Source organism: Anabrus simplex, chromosome 2 (assembly GCF_040414725.1).
Source record: "Anabrus simplex isolate iqAnaSimp1 chromosome 2, ASM4041472v1, whole genome shotgun sequence".
NCBI classification, from domain to species: Eukaryota; Metazoa; Arthropoda; class Insecta; order Orthoptera; family Tettigoniidae; genus Anabrus; species Anabrus simplex.
In genome coordinates, this window is record NC_090266.1 from 1,001,430,426 (window position 1) to 1,001,448,745 (window position 18,320).

An 18,320-nucleotide genomic window follows, 5' to 3' on the forward strand; every position below is an offset into this window, starting at 1 on the left:
CTACAGGTGTCAAATAAAAATACCTGCACCTGGCGAGCCTAACATGTCCTCGGACACTCCCGGCACTAAAAGCCATACGCCATTTCATTTCAATATTAAAAACTCCTAAAAATGACATCCTCAGGCACGCACACATTCACACTTCAACCATTCAGTCAGCTGTCCTCAGCAGGTAGTCTCGGCAGGTTTAATTTAATTTCGTGTGGCTATTTCTAGCCGAGTGCAGCCCTTGTAAGGCAGACCCTACGATGAGGGTGGGCGGCATCTGCCGTGTGTAGGTAACTGCGTGTTATTGTGTTATGTGTGGTGTTTGAGTTGCAGGGATGTTGGGGACAGCACAAACACCCAGCCCCCGGGCCATTGGAATTAACCAATGAAGGTTAAAATCCCCGACCCGGCCGGGAATCGAACCCGGGACCCTCTATACCGAAGGCCAGTACGCTGACCATTCAGCCAACGAGTCGGACGTCTCGGCAGGTGACCTTAAATCTTAATAAAGAGCTAGTTTCTCTGACCTGAGCTGACAGGGAATTCCATAATGTGACGCCGATCACCACAAATAATCTATTAATTGTATTTGTGCGGTGCAGTGGAATAGAAAGATAGGATCTAGAACGTGTATTTAAGTTGTGAAATGATGATAAAAAGGTGAATTTAGAAGAAATATACAGTGGCTGACTTTCAGCTAACACTCCTAAACACCATCGTTAAAGTGTGTAGCTGCCGACGTTTATCAGGCTTCAGCCATGAGACAGCCTGATAGTATGGGGTGGTATGAACATCGTACCCGATGTTGTAAATAAATCTCAGGCAGGAATTCAGTGCTCGTTGAAGTTTGTGTTTCTTCTCTCGTCATATCAACTAATACAACGTAACAGTAATCAAGAATAGGGGGAATGAGTGTCTGTATTAGTTTTGCCTTTAGCTCAAATGGAAATATATCCCTCTGCCGTTTAAGAGGGTGAAGCACTCCAAAAGTCTTTTTTTTTTTACGTATTTCTTTCGTGTGACCAGAACAATCAAGTGTTTCATTCATAATTAAGCCAAATTTTTTAACCGGTGTACTGTGGGGAATAATGTTCCCATTCAGTAGGATAGGCGGGATTGCGACATTGTTTGAGCAGCTCAGTAATTTTCGTGGTCCAATTATGATTGCCTGAGATTTTGTGGAGTTTAGTATAAGAGAATTTCGTTGTGCATATATACTGAGTCATCAGAGGTCATTGTTAATATCTTGTCTTGCAGTGTCGATATGTTATTTCCTGTCACGGATGGTATGTCATTGATATAAATACAGAAAAGCAAGGGCCCTGGAATACTGCCCTGTGGGGCACCACTTTCATTTTCCATTTAGAGGCCTTATCGTTTACTGTTACACGCTGTTGATGGTTACTCAAATAACAACTAAGAAACTTAAGCGCAGCCAGGTCGAAATTTAGCAGTTCCATTTACTTTATCATAGTCGGAATTTCTATAGTGTCAAAGGTGCTACTGAAGTCAAGAATGATAAGTTTAGTGAGCAGTCGTTTGTCTATAGCGTTTCTTCTTATCTTCAAAAGTGCTGTCGCGGTACTGTCACCCTTCTTAAATCCAGATTGCAAAGGGTCCAAAGGAGCATTTTTATTTAGGTATTCCAGAACTTGCTCATATACTAAACATTCAAAGGCTTTAGAAAGCGCAGGGAGTATGAACACAGGACGAATGTCGGAGAGAAATTGTGGGTCTAAACTCTTTTTTTTTTTTTTTTTTTTTTTGCTTTACGTCGCACCGACACAGATATGTCTTACGGCGACGATGGAATAGGAAAGGCCTAAGAATTGGTGGGAAGCGGCCGTGGCGTTAATTAAGGTACAGCCCCGGCATTTGCCTGGTGTGAAAATGAGTAGTATAATAGGCGGGTTCGGGCGCCACCGCCACCGCAGGCTCCCAGAGGCCACCTCCACCGCCACCACAGCCAGAGGCCTCCCAGATGCCTCCTCCACCACCATCACAGCCAGAGGCCTCCTCCACCACCACCACAGCCAGAGGCCTCCCAGAGGTCTCCTCCACCACCCGCGGGAAATTTGAATTTGTAAACAAAGCCACGTGCTTTTTGACAGCTATCATCAACAACAACGCATCGCTAACCTCAGTACTGCCATCTTGACGGGCCTAAACCTCAGTAGTACCAACTTAACCTAACTAGCGCGAGATTTGAATTGGTAAACAAATCCACGTGTTTTTGACAGCCATGTGCTTTTTGACAGGCAACAACGCATCGCTAACCTCAGTACTGCCATCTTGACAGGCCTAAACCTCAGTAGTACCAACTTAACCTAACTAGCGTGAGATAAACAAAGCCACGTGCTTTTTTGACAGCTGTCATCCGCCATCTTTAAACTACAGACCACCGTGCTGCCCTCTTTATCGCAGTAGCTGCAAATTCGTCACCTGTCATCCGCAGTGCTGCCATCATGGCGAGCCTAAACCTTAGTGCTACCAACTTAACCTCACTAGCGCGAGATAAACAAATCCACGTGCTTTTTTGACAGCTACCATCCGCCATCTTTAATCTATAGAGCACAGCGCTGCCCTCTTTAGCTACTTACCTTTGAAATGTGGTGGCGGATAATTTGAAAACTGCTTTTTGACAGCAGCCATCTTTGAGGACCGTGCTGCCCTCTTTAGCTAGATACCTCTGAAATGTGGTGGCAGGCAATTCCACATGACAGCAGCCATCTTTAATCAAGAGAGCACCGTGCTGCCCTCTATTTGGTGGCGGCAATTTGAAAAATTCTACATGCTCTTGTTTGGAAACAAACTCACGCGCTTTTTGACAGCCGTCATCCGCCATCTTTAATCAACAGAGCACAGTGCTGCCCTCTTTAGCTAGATACCTTTGAAATGTGGTGGCGGCAAATTCCACGTGCCCATGTTTGGAAACAAAGCCATGTGCTTTTTTTGACAGCTGTCATCCGCCATCTTTAATCAACAGAGCACCGTGCTGCACTCTCTAGTTGAAATGTGGTGGCGGCAAATTCTACATTCTCTTGTTTGGATACAAACCTATGCGCTTTTTTGACAGCTATCATCCGCCATTTTTAATCCAGAGAGCACCGTGCTGCAGCTACCATCCGCCATCTTTAATCCAGAGAGCACCGTGCTGCACTCTCTAGTTAAAATGTGGTGGCGGCAAATTCTACATTCTCTTGTTTGGAAACAAACCTATACGCTTTATTGACAGCTATCATCCACCATCTTTAATCGAGAGAGAACAGTGCTGCACTCTATGTGGTGGTGGCAAATTCTACGCGCTCTACAAACCCATGTGCTTTTCTGACAGCTGTCATCCGCCATCTTTAATCCAGAGAGAACAGTGCTGCACTCTATGTGGTGGCGGCAAATTCCACGTGCTCTTGTTTGGAAACAAATTCTACGTGCTCTTCAGCTGTCATCCACCACCTTTAATCAAGAGAGCACCGTGCTGCCCTCTTTGTGGTGGCGGATAATTTGAAAAATTCTTTTTTTGATAAGCAGCCATCTTTAATCCAGAGAGAACAGTGCTGCCCTCTTTAGCTACTTACCTTTGAGGCGGTTAATTTGAAAAATTCTATTTGACAAGCTGCCATCTTTAATGAAAAGAGCATCGTGCTGCTGTCTTGCGGGTAATTTTTACGTCACAGCTGTCATCCACCATCTTGCATTGCTAACCTTAGTGCTGCCCTCTTTAGCTACTTACCTTTGAAAAAAAATCTATTTGACAAGCTGTCACCCGCCATCTTGCATCGCAAACCCCAGTGCTGCACTCTTTAGTTGAAATGTGGTGGCGGATAATCTGAAAAATCTTTATGACAAGCAGCCATCTTTAATCCAGAGAGAACAGTGCTGCCATCTTTAGCTACTGCCATCTTACATCGCTTACCTCGGTGCTGCACTCTTTAGTTGAAATGTGGTGGCGGTAAATTCGAACAAGTTTAATCACGCATCGGGAAAGCTAGAGTGAGCACGTTCTGCAGTGATGACGTCATCATGCATGTTTAGACTTGTCCGTTTTCTTAAGAGTAAGTCGGTGTAAAGGAATGCAATAAGTATGCATCATAAAACAAGAGTTTGCATGTGCTGCAGTGATGACGTTATTTCTTTTGCTAGGGGCTTTACGTCGCACCGACACAGATAGGTCTTATGGCGACGATGGGATAGGAAAGGCCTAGGAGTTGGAAGGAAGCGGCCGTGGCCTTAATTAAGGTACAGTCCCAGCATTTGCCTGGTGTGAAAATGGGAAACCACGGAAAACCATCTTCAGGGCTGCCGATAGTGGGATTCGAACCTACTATCTCCCGGACGCAAGCTCACAGCCGCGCGCCTCTACGCGCACGGCCAACTCGCCCGGTGATGACGTTATTGTGCATGTTTAAACCCGTTCGTTGACTAAAAGCTTTAGTCTTCGAGAAACAGTGATAGAGAGTGGAGTGCAAACATGACGAAAACATTAATAGTTGATGTGCAAGGCTTTAAAGTAAACGGAAACAAATTTGTGTTTAAAGAGGTGGCTGTGTTAGATTGCAGTTCGTTGTGGGCACCAAAACTTGTTAGTTTAGTATTTAGTCCACTGTTCCCTTACTGTTTGCAAACAGATGAAGATAAAAAGCAGACTCAGTGGATTGAAAACAATTTAGGTTTGAAGTGGGAAGAAAAAGGAATACCTTATCGTTTTCTACTTTTAATGATGAATGCACATTTGTCAAGAGCAGATCTTGTTCTTTTAAAGGGTTGTAAAAAGAAAGAATGGTTGCGTGATTTTCTACCATCATCGTGTGAAGTTATCGACATACATGAATTGGGGTGCCCATCATTTAAAACTCTTCCGAAAGAGCATAGTAGAGAAACAAGTAAACAGTCTTTACAACATGTATGCATGCTCTTTGATTGGTTGTGTTGCAGTGCATGCCGGGAAGTGAACAACATATGGAAACTGCAATGTCGAAATAATCTTAGTGTAAAAGAAACATTTGTAGAGTAAATACATCATGTCATTTCTAACAGATACTAAGTGTAACGCAGTTGAAAAGGCGATCGTAAAGTTTTATGCATGCAAAAAGAAACTAAACACTTTTACTGAAGAAGAGTTAAATGCATTATCAAAGGCATTTTTGGTTAATGTAGCTGCGAATGCTGTAAAGAAGATTTGGGATAAGGTGCCTCGTGAGTGGACTCAAGATCCTGTTTTGTCAGAGCTTCAAACGTGTATTTTACATCATGAACACGTGAGTTTAGGTAGAAGACCTTCTGTGAGACAGTGCCGTACATGTCAACTAATTAAACTGTATCACGGACCTAAAACTAACGAGTTGTCTTCGCTTATAAACACTTATCATGGCTGTGGGGAGAGTAAACAAGGAAAAGGTGAAGAAAAGTGCTGGGAGAAAGATGAGGAAGCATGTTGGGCGTGGACTCATCAATAGAGTGATTGATCTTATTTTCTTCGTGCTTCATCTCCCCTGCGGCCCTAGAACACGTTCGCCTGACACGTAGTTACATGCTGCCTGCATAGAGTATGTCGTGTAGCTGTTAAAATCTGCTTCGTAAAGTTATGCCGTGTGTTTGTTATTACCTAGTGCTTTAGCTGCTCAGAAGAATATAGCAGCACTTGTCGTTGTTGGTGTAATAAAACGAAAACTGAGTGACAAAGACCGTAAAATAAACAAAGGATAAAAATGTATATATATATATTCTAAAATAAATATGAATTGTCAAAACATATTACAGGTGTTGTTTAATCCTACAGCATATCCTAGTGACTTAGAAGAAAGGAAACGTAGAGGATTAAAAGAAAACACACATAAGATTTAAAGTACATCCTCTTTATTAATCCATGAATTAAAGCTGTTACTGAAACCAAGCCATTTAACATACAGTTTATTGCCACGACGTCGAATAACACGTTCAGCTAAATAGTGGTCAGGATATTTTGTTTTCTGCAGTTCTTCGATGTAGAATCCTCCTTCAATAGGCTGTCCTCTGAGATCGCGAAGTAAATACGTAACTGGATTAGTAAGCTTAACACTTCTGATTTGAAAAATTTCAGTGCTCCAGTTAGGTGTGTATCCTTTTGCAAAGATAGACTTGTGTTTGCTGATGCGAAAAAAATCACCTTCTTTAAAGCGATGGCGACGTAGATCAGCTGTTTTAATTACAAGATGAATAGCATTTATACGAGGTGTATTCTTTGTAACAAGACGTGGCTTTGTTCCGATAGTGCGATGAAGTGTATCATTGTAGGTAGATAAAAGCCTAGGTAGCAGATCAATCCAACGATATGAACCTTGTGCTGTAAATTCTCGCCACATCATTGTTTTGAGTGTACGATTAAAGCGTTCTACAACACTTGCCTTGAGATTGCTGAACGTAGAGTAGTGTTGAATGCCAAGTAACCTGAGGTAAGAAGAAAAATCCTTGTTGTAAAACTCTTTACCTTGATCAGTTTGAAGAAGCCTTGGGCAGCGTTTCGATTCTTCAACAATATGTTTAAATGCTTCTTTAACTTGAGCTGCTGTTTTAGAACGCACGGGTTGTGGAAAAGCAAACTTCGAGTACACATCGATAACAGTAAGTAGATACTTATACCCCTTATTACTAGAGGCATATGGAATCATTTCTACTAAGTCTGCTTGCCAGAGATCATCTTTTCCTCGTGTAATAACGCGTCTGCGACAGTAGGTGCGACGTGCTGATTTATGTAACTCATGTGCGATGTTTACCTTTACAGGTGAGATCTTCTCTTGACGAACCATTACAAAGTAATACCGGCATAACGTAGTTCTCTTTCTATTTCTAGAATTTATGATCCGTGACCAGTGTGACCAGCCTTTTGCGGTGCTCTTAAAAGTTGTAATCGTTCAACGAGTAAGTTTGGGTCATTCCAGTATCTTACATCCACATACGGCAACAAAGGCTTGTAGATAACATCAAGACGACGTGCAGGAGGAAACAGCTTAGAAATAAACTCATGATACTTGTAACTCTTATTCGCATTTACAGCTTCTGTTCTCTTGTAATTACGTCGTGTTGCATCAGTAGCAAAAAGTATTGCTTTGTATTTTTTTAGATCATCTTGTAAAATTATATCCTTGTCAGGTATTCGTGAGAAAAGAAGTTCTAAGAGTCCTTTCGTAGGTTTATAGGTAACACCTTTTACAATGAGTTTGTTGTTATTAATCTTAACATTTGAATTTCCTATCCGGAAACAGTCATCTTCGTAGCGAATACCGTAGGTAGTGTCAGTTTGTCCTGTAAAAAGTTTTTCTATATAAGGTGCAAAGAGAGATCCATAGGTATCTTGAATAAAAGTTCTAAACTGATTGCGATACTCTGGTGTAATCATAACCTCAGACAAAGATGGTAGATTTTGCGTCGATGTAGTAGGTGTTTCAGCAATAACATCTGTAGTTAAAAACTCAACACGCTTAGATGGTGATGTATCATTAAGTTCTTCTTCTTCTTCTTCCTTATCCTCCTCTTCTTGATCTACATCCTGCTTCTTCTCTTCCTTATCTTGTTCATGCTTTTCTTCTTCATGCTTCTCTTTATGATATGATGTTTGCATAGAAGCAAAACTTGAAGTAGACTGCGGTAATGAAGTAGAATTAAAAATTTCTTTGAGTGGTGTACTTAGTTGTGTTTTTAAAAATAAATCCGTGTCTGCTTGAATACGTTTAAGCTCCTTAAATTTCCGTCGAATATTGTTTCGAGCTTGGATGATATGTTCTGTGATCTCCTTGCTAGATGTTAACATGATGATGGTTTTTAATCAAGTAGTTACTGTAATTCTGTCTTAATGCATATAAAATGATCGAAACCCATGCGATATCGTCCATGCTGTACATCACTTTCTTTATCAATAACTAAGAAGCTGTAACGGTGTAATGACCAACATTTAGCACACATACGTTTAAAGTCATCGAATGTCATATCAGTGTTAACATGATCGTTATACACATGTCGCATGTTGCGCTCATCTTGCCGAAAAAGCACAATAACATTTGCGTTGTCGCGTATCAACTGCTTAGGCACACGAGAATAGGTTTGGCACAAATAGATGCAATCAACATATTTATGCCGACCCATACTAAAGAATGCACGAATAACGTTTTGCTGTTCTGTTGCGACATCATCAAAGATCATAAGAGAATTAGGAAGCACATCGTCTGGTGATGGTACTTGCTCATGCGAATTAAATTTAAAATATCTTATTCCATCTTTAACTAGATCGTGCATTACAGTTTGTAGAATAGTATATAGCGCCTGATAGAGTGACTTTGCGAAAACGTAAATATTCTCGAAGCGTACACCATTTACAGAAGTAATAAGTGTGAGTAAAAGATTTGTTTTCCCGCATCCCGACGGGCCTGATATAATACATCGAACAGTAAAAGGAAACAACGTCCCATGACGTTTTCCTGTAGTTGTACTAGAACTAGGTAAGAGATGTAGTACAATGTCGGTAACAGGTAGCGTGTCTTGCTGCTTTATAATCTTCATGATAACTGAATCATAAAGTACGTAATAGTAATATATATATTAAACGAAACAAGAGGTAACGGTTAGTTTATGATTTGCTCTTAACTAGTAAAGTCATGTCCAGCATGGTGAAACAACGATATCCAAACGACGTGAAGAAGAAGAAGAAATGAAAAACTGTTGGATGGAAGGATGTTATAAAGGCTGCGCAAAAAGCTATTCGAGGAGAATACAATCCTCGTGTAGGTATTACTAAGGCGTTACGCGCAGCAAGAGCGAGAATTTCTCCAAAGTGCAGAGCAATATTTAGTAAACGTGCACGAATTATTCCTGTACCAAAACGAGGAGGATTTCTTCCTGCGCTGTTTGCTGGCTTAGCAGCTTTAGGGTCATTGCTAGGTGGTGCTAGTGCTGTAGCGAGAACTGTCAAAGCTGTAGAAGAAGCGAAACAACAGTTGAAAGAGAGTGAACGTTATAACAAGACGATGGAGGCAATTGCGTTACGAGGCAAAGGTATGAACATGAAGCTAGCGCCATACAAGAAAGGGCTTGGTATCTACATTTCTCCAAAAAACGTCTACTGAATGCACTGCCATATCGAGCTCTAACGCATGATGAAGTTTTTATGTTTGCTAAACAACTAGGAATTCATTATTTTCGAGGAGTGTATATGCGTGATCAACTACCAGCGCGCCCACGTGAACGTGAAAGTGCCGTAATTAACTTGGACGACAGTCGTGGACCTGGAACTCATTACGTTGCTTATGTAAAACGTAAATCTAAAGTATGGTATTTTGATAGCTATGGAGACTTACCTCCTCCTTTTGAGCTCATACGTTATTTCCGAAGCAGTGCAGACATTGTTTACAATAAAAACCGTGTGCAAAACTTTAATACACGCATGTGCGGACGATTATGTCTTATGTTCTTATATCAAACCCAGACAGTAGAGAAAGTGCATTAGTGTCTACGTGATGACGAACAGTGAAAGAACGTTTGCTGTACGTGGAGAAGGACCTGAAACAACCGTCTATTTTAATCCACCAATCTAACTTAGCTATCAGCCGCATAGTCTTGGACTAGTATCGTTTGAAAGCTACAATAAAATCTATAATGTGCGTGATGGTGTAAACAAGTTGTATTACGATGAGTATGTGCTAACACTACCCTCAGGTAGTTATACAGTAGACGATATTCACGACTATATTGAAAGTACGTTAATTGATCAGATTGGGAAAGATAGTTTTAGTAATCATAATTACAAGTTCTCAATCACTATAAGCAACATTACACATAAATGTGTTATTGAATCATCATTTAAGATTGACTTCAAATCACAACCTGATTCGATTGGACCACTGCTTGGATTTTCATCGAGGGAGCTCCTACCGAACGTACGTTACGAGTCTGATCAACCTATAAAACTCTTCGATGATTATAATGTGAACATTACTTGTAATGTTATTACAGACTTGAATAGTAATCTACAACCTTCGCACGTCCTGCACGACTTTATTGTTACAGAGGAACGTGGATATACTATTTGTGAGAAACCAGCAGTAGTTCTTTATCATCCTGTGTCTGTAAAACACATTAGCAACATTACTCTTAGACTTGTAAATAAACATAATCAGCTTATTCATTTAGATCAGCACGCGTACGTAGCTTACAAACTACATCTTAAACCAGTATGAAAACCATCTATAAAACACGGTGTACATTCCGAAGACATACTACATGTGTGCAGAGACTCATCGAGTTAACAGATACCCATAAGCAGATACTCCAAGATTTAGGGTATACACTACTACAACAGAATGGAAGAAATGCTAGACATTACGAATACAGTAGAAAGTCGTGAAGGTGTAGTACGAAGTGAGCTTCATTCCTATCAACCTTTTACGTTTGGATTAAATAACAATGATGAAATTCATTTTATTATTAATCAGCAAGATGTTTACACCTTACCACACGAATGCTACCTCTATATTGAAGGACGACTAGAAAAGTCTGATGGAAGTGGACCAAGCACTTCACAACTAAACAACCATGCTCTAGCTTTTCTCTTTTCTGAAGCGCGATATGAAGTAAATAATGTTGAAATAGATCGAACGAAGAATGTTGGTATTACAAGTGCAATGAAACTCTACCCTTCATTCTGTGATGAAGAAAGTAATCTTTTGCGGATGTCTGGATGGTGTCCAAAAGCTACTAACAACTGGATGATTAATGAGGATGGAACTTTTACGGGTATGTTATCACTGAAACATATTTTTGGATTCGCAGAAGACTTTACACGTATTATAATCAACGCAAAACAAGAGCTTATTCTAATCCGTGATCGAAGTGATTACAATTCTCTTAAAGCAGTAGAAACACCAGTAGAATCGAAAATAACACTGCATCGTATACTGTGGCGGATTCCACATGTAACCTTATCTGATCGTGAAAAACGTCGATTGCTCAAGATTGTAGAAAATGATGCACCATTACCTATACGTTTTAGAAGTTGGGAGCTGCAAGAATATCCTGTGTTACCACCTACAAACAAGCATAGCTGGGCTGTTAAAACATCACGTTTTACTGAGAAGCCCTTGTACATTATTTTTGGATTTCAAACTAATCGTAAATTCAATCACGAAAAAGATAGCTCACTGTTTGATCACTGTAAATTAAGACACGTTAGACTATATCTCAACGGAATTACGTATCCCTACGAAAACATAGACATTAACTCTGAGAAAAATAAGTTTGGGATGCTCTATGACATGTTTTGTAAATTTCAATCATCGTATTATCAGAAAGAAGATCGTCCGCTATATACACCTCAAGAATTTAAAAATAAAGCACCGATTGTAGTTATAGACTGCTCTTATCACGAAGAATCTATAAAAGAATCTCCAGTTGATATTCTTTTAGAATTTGAAACATCTGAAAACATTCCTGCTAACACAGCAGCCTATTGTCTTATTATTCATATGAGTGATGTTACTTACCATCCGCTAACGAATATTGTTACGAGACTATAAATAAGAATAGATCTTTATCATTTTCATTAGTGTGTGCTTCGACATCGTACGCTATGGAACAAAACTGTAAATGTGCATGCTGTTTGCATGCTCATACGCAACATCTTATTTATCTTACACGAGTGAGTGAGGCTATTAAGATGTTCTATAAACATAGATCGTCGATGCCGAAACATTTTATTCAATACTTACCACCAGGATTTTTATATACGTACGCTGCCTCTTACGTACATAATTTTTGGGACATCCTTCCTCTACACAGTAAGATGTCGATCGAAGTAGCTTTATGCAGAACTTGTGAACGACATTACAAGCATCGAGGAGAAAATGGTGATGATGATTGGGATGGACCAAATCCGAGGATTGAACACTGTACACAGTGTATGAATGAACTTTCTCTAGTACCTCATGATGATGATGATGATTCCGAAAAGGAATAACAACAAGGTAAGAAGTATATGATCTTCTCTGTAAAGCATAACATACTTAGTATAATATATTTCTAAATGTTTTGTTTAATTTGAATGTTGCAGGAGGCATTTCAGAAGCATACGTTGTTAAGAAGCACACCAACCTTGTCAGTAGCAAAAACGAACACTGTTGTAGTACATTTGTAAATAAATATTTGATCACATTCAAAAATGTTGTACTTATTGCATTGCTTTACACTGACTTACTCTTACGAAAAAGGACAAGTCTAAACATGCGTGATGACGTCATCACTGCAGCACGTGCTCACTCTAGCTTTCCCGATGCATACTTATTGCATTACTTTACACCGACTTACTCTTAAGAAAACGGACAAGTCTAAACATGCATGATGACGACATCACTGCAGAACGTGCTCACTCTAGCTTTCCCGATGCGTGATTAAACTTGTTCGAATTTACCGCCACCACATTTCAACTAAAGAGTGCAGCACCGAGGTAAGCGATATAAGATGGCAGTAGCTAAAGATGGCAGCACTGTTCTCTCTGGATTAAAGATGGCTGCTTGTCATAAAGATTTTTCAAATTATCCGCCGCCACATTTCAACTAAAGAGTGCAGCACTGAGGTTTGCGATGCAAGATGGCGGGTGACAGCTTGTCAAATAGATTTTTTTCAAAGGTATGTAGCTAAAGAGGGCAGCACTAAGGTTAGCAATGCAAGATGGTGGATGACAGCTGTGACGTAAAAATTACCCGCAAGATAGCAGCACGATGCTCTTTTCATTAAAGATGGCAGCTTGTCAAATAGAATTTTTCAAATTAACCGCCTCAAAGGTAAGTAGCTAAAGAGGGCAGCACTGCTCTCTCTGGATTAAAGATGGCTGCTTATCAAAAAAGAATTTTTCAAATTATCCGCCACCACAAAGAGGGCAGCACGGTGCTCTCTTGATTAAAGATGGTGGATGACAGCTGAAGAGCACGTAGAATTTGTTTCCAAACAAGAGCACGTGGAATTTGCCGCCACCACATAGAGTGCAGCACTGTTCTCTCTGGATTAAAGATGGCGGATGACAGCTGTCAGAAAAGCACATGGGTTTGTAGAGCGCGTAGAATTTGCCACCACCACATAGAGTGCAGCACTGTTCTCTCTCGATTAAAGATGGTGGATGATAGCTGTCAAAAAAGCGTATAGGTTTGTTTCCAAACAAGAGAATGTAGAATTTGCCGCCACCACATTTTAACTAGAGAGTGCAGCACGGTGCTCTCTGGATTAAAGATGGCGGATGGTAGCTGCAGCACGGTGCTCTCTGGATTAAAGATGGCGGATGATAGCTGTAAAAAAAGCGCATAGGTTTGTTTCCAAACAAGAGAATGTAGAATTTGCCGCCACCACATTTCAACTAGAGTGTGCAGCACGGTGCTCTGTTGTTTAAAGATGGCGGATGACAGCTGTCAATAAAAAGCACATGGCTTTGTTTCCAAACAAGGGCACGTGGAATTTGCCGCCACCACATTTCAAAGGTATCTAGCTAAAGAGGGCAGCACTGTGCTCTGTTGATTAAAGATGGCGGATGACGGCTGTTAAAAAAGCGCGTGAGTTTGTTTCCAAACAAGAGCATGTAGAATTTTTCAAATTGCCGCCACCACATAGAGGGCAGCACGGTGCTCTCTTGATTAAAGATGGCTGCTGTCATGTGGAATTGCCTGCCACCACATCTCAAAGGTATCTAGCTAAAGAGGGCAGCACGGTGCTCAAAGATGGCTGCTGTCAGAAAGCAGTTTTCAAATTATCCGCCACCACATTTCAAAGGTAAGTAGCTAAAGAGGGCAGCACTGTGCTCTATAGATTAAAGATGGCGGATGATAGCTGTCAAAAAGCACGTGGATTTGTTTATCTCGCGCTAGTGAGGTTAAGTTGGTAGCACTAAGGTTTATGCCGGCCAAGATGGCAGCACTGCGGATGACAGGTGACGAATTTGCAGCTACTGCGATAAAGAGGGCAGCACGGTGCTCTGTAGTTTAAAGATGGCGGATGACAGCTGTCAAAAAAGCACGTGGCTTTGTTTATCTCACGCTAGTTATGTTAAGTTGGTACTACTGAGGTTTAGGCCTGTCAAGATGGCAGTACTGAGGTTAGCGATGCGTTGTTGTCTGTCAAAAAGCACGTGGCTGTCAAAAACACGTGGATTTGTTTACCAATTCAAATCTCGCGCTAGTTAGGTTAAGTTGGTACTACTGAGATTTAGGCCCGTCAAGATGGCAGTACTGAGGTTAGCGATGCGTTGTTGTCGATGATAGCTGTCAAAAAGCACGTGGCTTTGTTTACAAATTCAAATTTCCCGCGGGTGGTGGAGGAGACCCCTGGGAGGCCTCTGGCTGTGGTGGTGGTGGAGGAGGCATCTGGGAGGCCTCTGGCTGTGGTGGCCTCTGGGAGCCTGCGGTGGCGGTGGCGCCCGAACCCGCCTATTATACTACTAAAATGGGAAACCACGGAAAACCATTTTCAGGGCTGCCGACAGTGGGGCTCGAACCCACTATCTCCCGAATACTGGATACTGGCCGCACTTGAGCGACTACAGCTATCGAGCTCGGTGGTCTAACCTCTTAGGTACCAGTATAATATTCATTATTGTCTGTTTTCCGGACAGTAGGGAAAATTCCGTTTAGTAAACAGTAGTTCAGTATGTGCGACAGTATAGGCAGGACAGCACCAATAATGTTATGTATAAAAGTAATAGGATTATCATCTACACGCGTGGCCTTTGATTTAATCGAGTACAAAGCCTTTTTAACCTGATTTTCTGTGACACTGTGAAATGTGAATGGTGGATTTGCTGGAGGGGAGGGCGGTGATTCGGTGCAGTTAATTGGGGTAGGTTGAATATTTATTCTACTAGAGTAATCGTTCAGTTCGTCAAGTAGAATGTCAGGAGTTGTCTAGCTCTGTTGATGTTTTCCTATTCCCAGACCTCTAAATTGGTCCCATGCGCGATTGGAATTAAAGTTGTTAGCTAAATTCCGGAAATATGCACATTTTATATTTCTGATTAACTGCTTTGTGCGATTTCTTAAGATGCGGTAAGATTCGAAGTCTGTGTCATCTAAGGTTTGTTTATAATATCGAAATAACGAGTCACGGTGGGCCATCATTCTCTTGGTTTCAACATCTAGCCATGGAGAAGGGCGAGAAACCTTTATTCGATGTGTATGTGTGTGTTTCATTGCCGCATTAATCGTATAAAATGTCAGTTCTTTATAGCTTATCACATGACCATTATTATAATAAAATTACCGTATTTTTATTCTGGCTTGGGGACACTTGGTGTTTGTCCCCACATTTTCCTCTGCATATTCAGACAACATACTACACTACCAGGTACCAAAGAAACACCAACAGTGATTACATCCCTCCATATAGGGTTGCGTCGGGAAGAGCATCCGGCCGTAAAACAGGGCCAAATTCACATGTGCGACACAGTTCGCACCCGTGACCCCACAGATGTAGGAAAAACGGAAGAAGAAGAAGAGGAATAATAAGATGATGATGATTACTATTAGCTTCCGGAATCCGCACGAATCCACCACTCTTACTTGGATCCAAGGACACTAATTTCCTTTTTAGGTATTCTATACCACCTAAACTCGGAAATTTGGTCACCTATCAAAATAAATGCCCCCCTCCCAAACTGAAATCCTGGCTACGCTACTGGTCTTTAGTATATCCCCCGAAACCATATCAATTCCAGCTGCTTTTCTAGTTTTCAACTTTTGTATCTTACTGTAAATGCCATTGCTGTCATAGGTAAATGTTAATACTTAGTTTGTATCAGTCACCTCCTCTATCTGGACATTATCCTTGTAACCAACAATCTTTACTTTACATTTACAGTTTGCATTACTGTTGATAATCATTAACCACTACACTGCAGTGGCAGAAGTAATAATAATAATCGAGTATCCTCAGCCACCATGTGCAGTTACTTGGCACAGTCTAGGTTGTCTGCATGTCAATTTCAACGTTTGCATTACTGTTGATAATCACATTAACCACTACACTGCAGTGGCTGAAATAGTAATAATAATAAAAAAAGAATAATTGTATAGTCTTATGTTCAGTTATTTGGCTCAATCTAGGTTGCCTGCATGTTGATTTTAACGTTTGCATTATTGCTGATAATCACATTAACCACTACACCGCAATGGAGGAAATAATAATAATAATAATAATAATAATAATGATAATAATAATAATAATAATAACAATAATAATAATAATAATAATAATCGTATAGTCTCAGCTACCATCTGCAGTTATTTGGCACCACTGCCTGCTCGATCTGCATCCGATGGCTGCTTATACTGCCTGCTCATTCCACATTCAAACGTGTAACACGACTTACAAACAATCTGCCGCTAGATGGCAGCACCAGACGCACCCAGTTATTGCGTGAATACAACTAGATAAAATCTGAAAGTAACAGAAAAATTAAAGAATTTTACGTATAAAGTGGTGCTCTAGAGGGTTATAGCCCCAGGACTTTTCGATAAAGAGATTTCGACGAACAAGAAAACCTGGAAACTTTGTCTGTATGGCACTTCCCTACATTACTAAGTAGAGCAATCCGCCAACAAATACAATGCCGTCCTATAGTTTTTCAGACCATACTGGGCGCACTTTCTGAAAGTTATTCACTTGATCTTGAAGATAAATGGCCTTTTCAACACCCTCACCATCAACAATTTCTTTATAATATTCAATGGTTTGAGTTGAGTATTACAATTCAAACTGTTTACTTGATCGGTGTAATTTTTCTTCCAGATCTACTATTTTCTTCTTCATTCTGAATAGCACATCACGAAGCCTTTTATTTGTTCTCTTCTGACTTTCCATGCTGCTGTCATGCAACATATCAACTTGACAACCAACGTCATACGGTTCGTTGTTACTAGTATTTAAGCCTACCTCTGCATCCGTAAACAGAGTGTCGAATGGAAAGAGAAAGATAGAGAACCTGACATTAGTTTTGATATAACTGTAAAACCGACACAACTAAAGAGGCCCTACTTGCGTAATGAATAATAATAATAATAATAATAATAATAATAATAATAATAATAATAATAATAATAATAACAGTATATTGACACAATTTTATAGTACTAACAAACGTTTCGTAATGGAATCTATGACAGCATATTATTCTGTGTTGTACCTTCAAATTAACAGTACAATTGTCCCCAGAAATTATATTACTTAGTATCTAATACTTCAAACCTTATTATAACGCTTACCATTTTCTGCAATTATGTTTGAAGAGATCTTTTTAGACGTCTCTGTGCTTGAATCCCTTCTCTTCCTCTTCGCAGAAATTAGCGGTTGTTTATAAGCTGGATAATCAGGGAAAAGGCTGGGTACAGATCCTGTTTTTTTTAATTTTCGCGTTTTGCTGGTCACTTTGAAATCGTCACTTACGAAATGTAGACTGCAAACTACGGAATAGTCAGAAGGAATACATTTTCTTCCCCTGCTGTTTCCTTCCCTGGATATAATACTCAACCTCTTTCGACGCAATTCTGTACTTGAAGGTATTTTCACGGCATTCTGGTTTCCCTTTCTTTGATTTGCAGAAAAGCACGCAGCAGTACACCATTTTCACTGAAAATAAGTACAGTACTACCCTATTTCCCGCTATTTCATTCCGACAGGACTGGAGCCGGTTGGTGCTGCCACCTGCTGGGGTTGTTTGTAAACGGAGTATTTCATTTAGTGCCAAGTTAAAATGTAATGAGCAGGCAGTATAAGCAGCCATCGGAAGCAGATCGAGCAGGCAGTGTTTGGCACAATCTAGATTGCCTGCGTGTTAATTTCAACGTTTGCATTACTGTTGATAATCAAATTAACCACTACAATGCAGTGGCGGAAATAATAATAATAATAATAATAATAATAATAATAATAATAATAATAATATAATAATAATAGTACAATCATACAGTCTCATGTGCAGTTATTTGGCTCAATGTAGGTTGCCTGCACATCAATGTCAATGTTTGCATTACTGTTGATAATCATATTATCCACTATCACTTTAACAACTACACCGCAGTGATGGAAATAATAATAATAATAATAATAATAATAATAATAATAATAATAATAATAATAATAATAATAATAATAATAATAATAATTCAAGTTTTATAAAACCTTTGATAAAACTTTTCATAAAATAGGACATGTTCTATTCCGTAAAATTACTTTTACGGAAAGAACCAATCAGCGAAGCTGACATCACGTTGTGAGAAGATTGTGAAACTCGATTGTAAATAAACACTTCATTCTAAAACAGCAGGATCCGGGTGGAC

The 18,320-nt window shown here is 40.1% G+C and overlaps 1 protein-coding gene across 7 annotated transcripts in view; it reads left to right on the forward strand.

Annotated features, from left to right (window-relative positions):
• The window catches only part of LOC136864628 (uncharacterized), an 80,647-nt gene that overhangs the window by 15,023 nt on the left and 47,304 nt on the right, over nucleotides 1-18,320 (forward strand). The window lies entirely within an intron of this gene.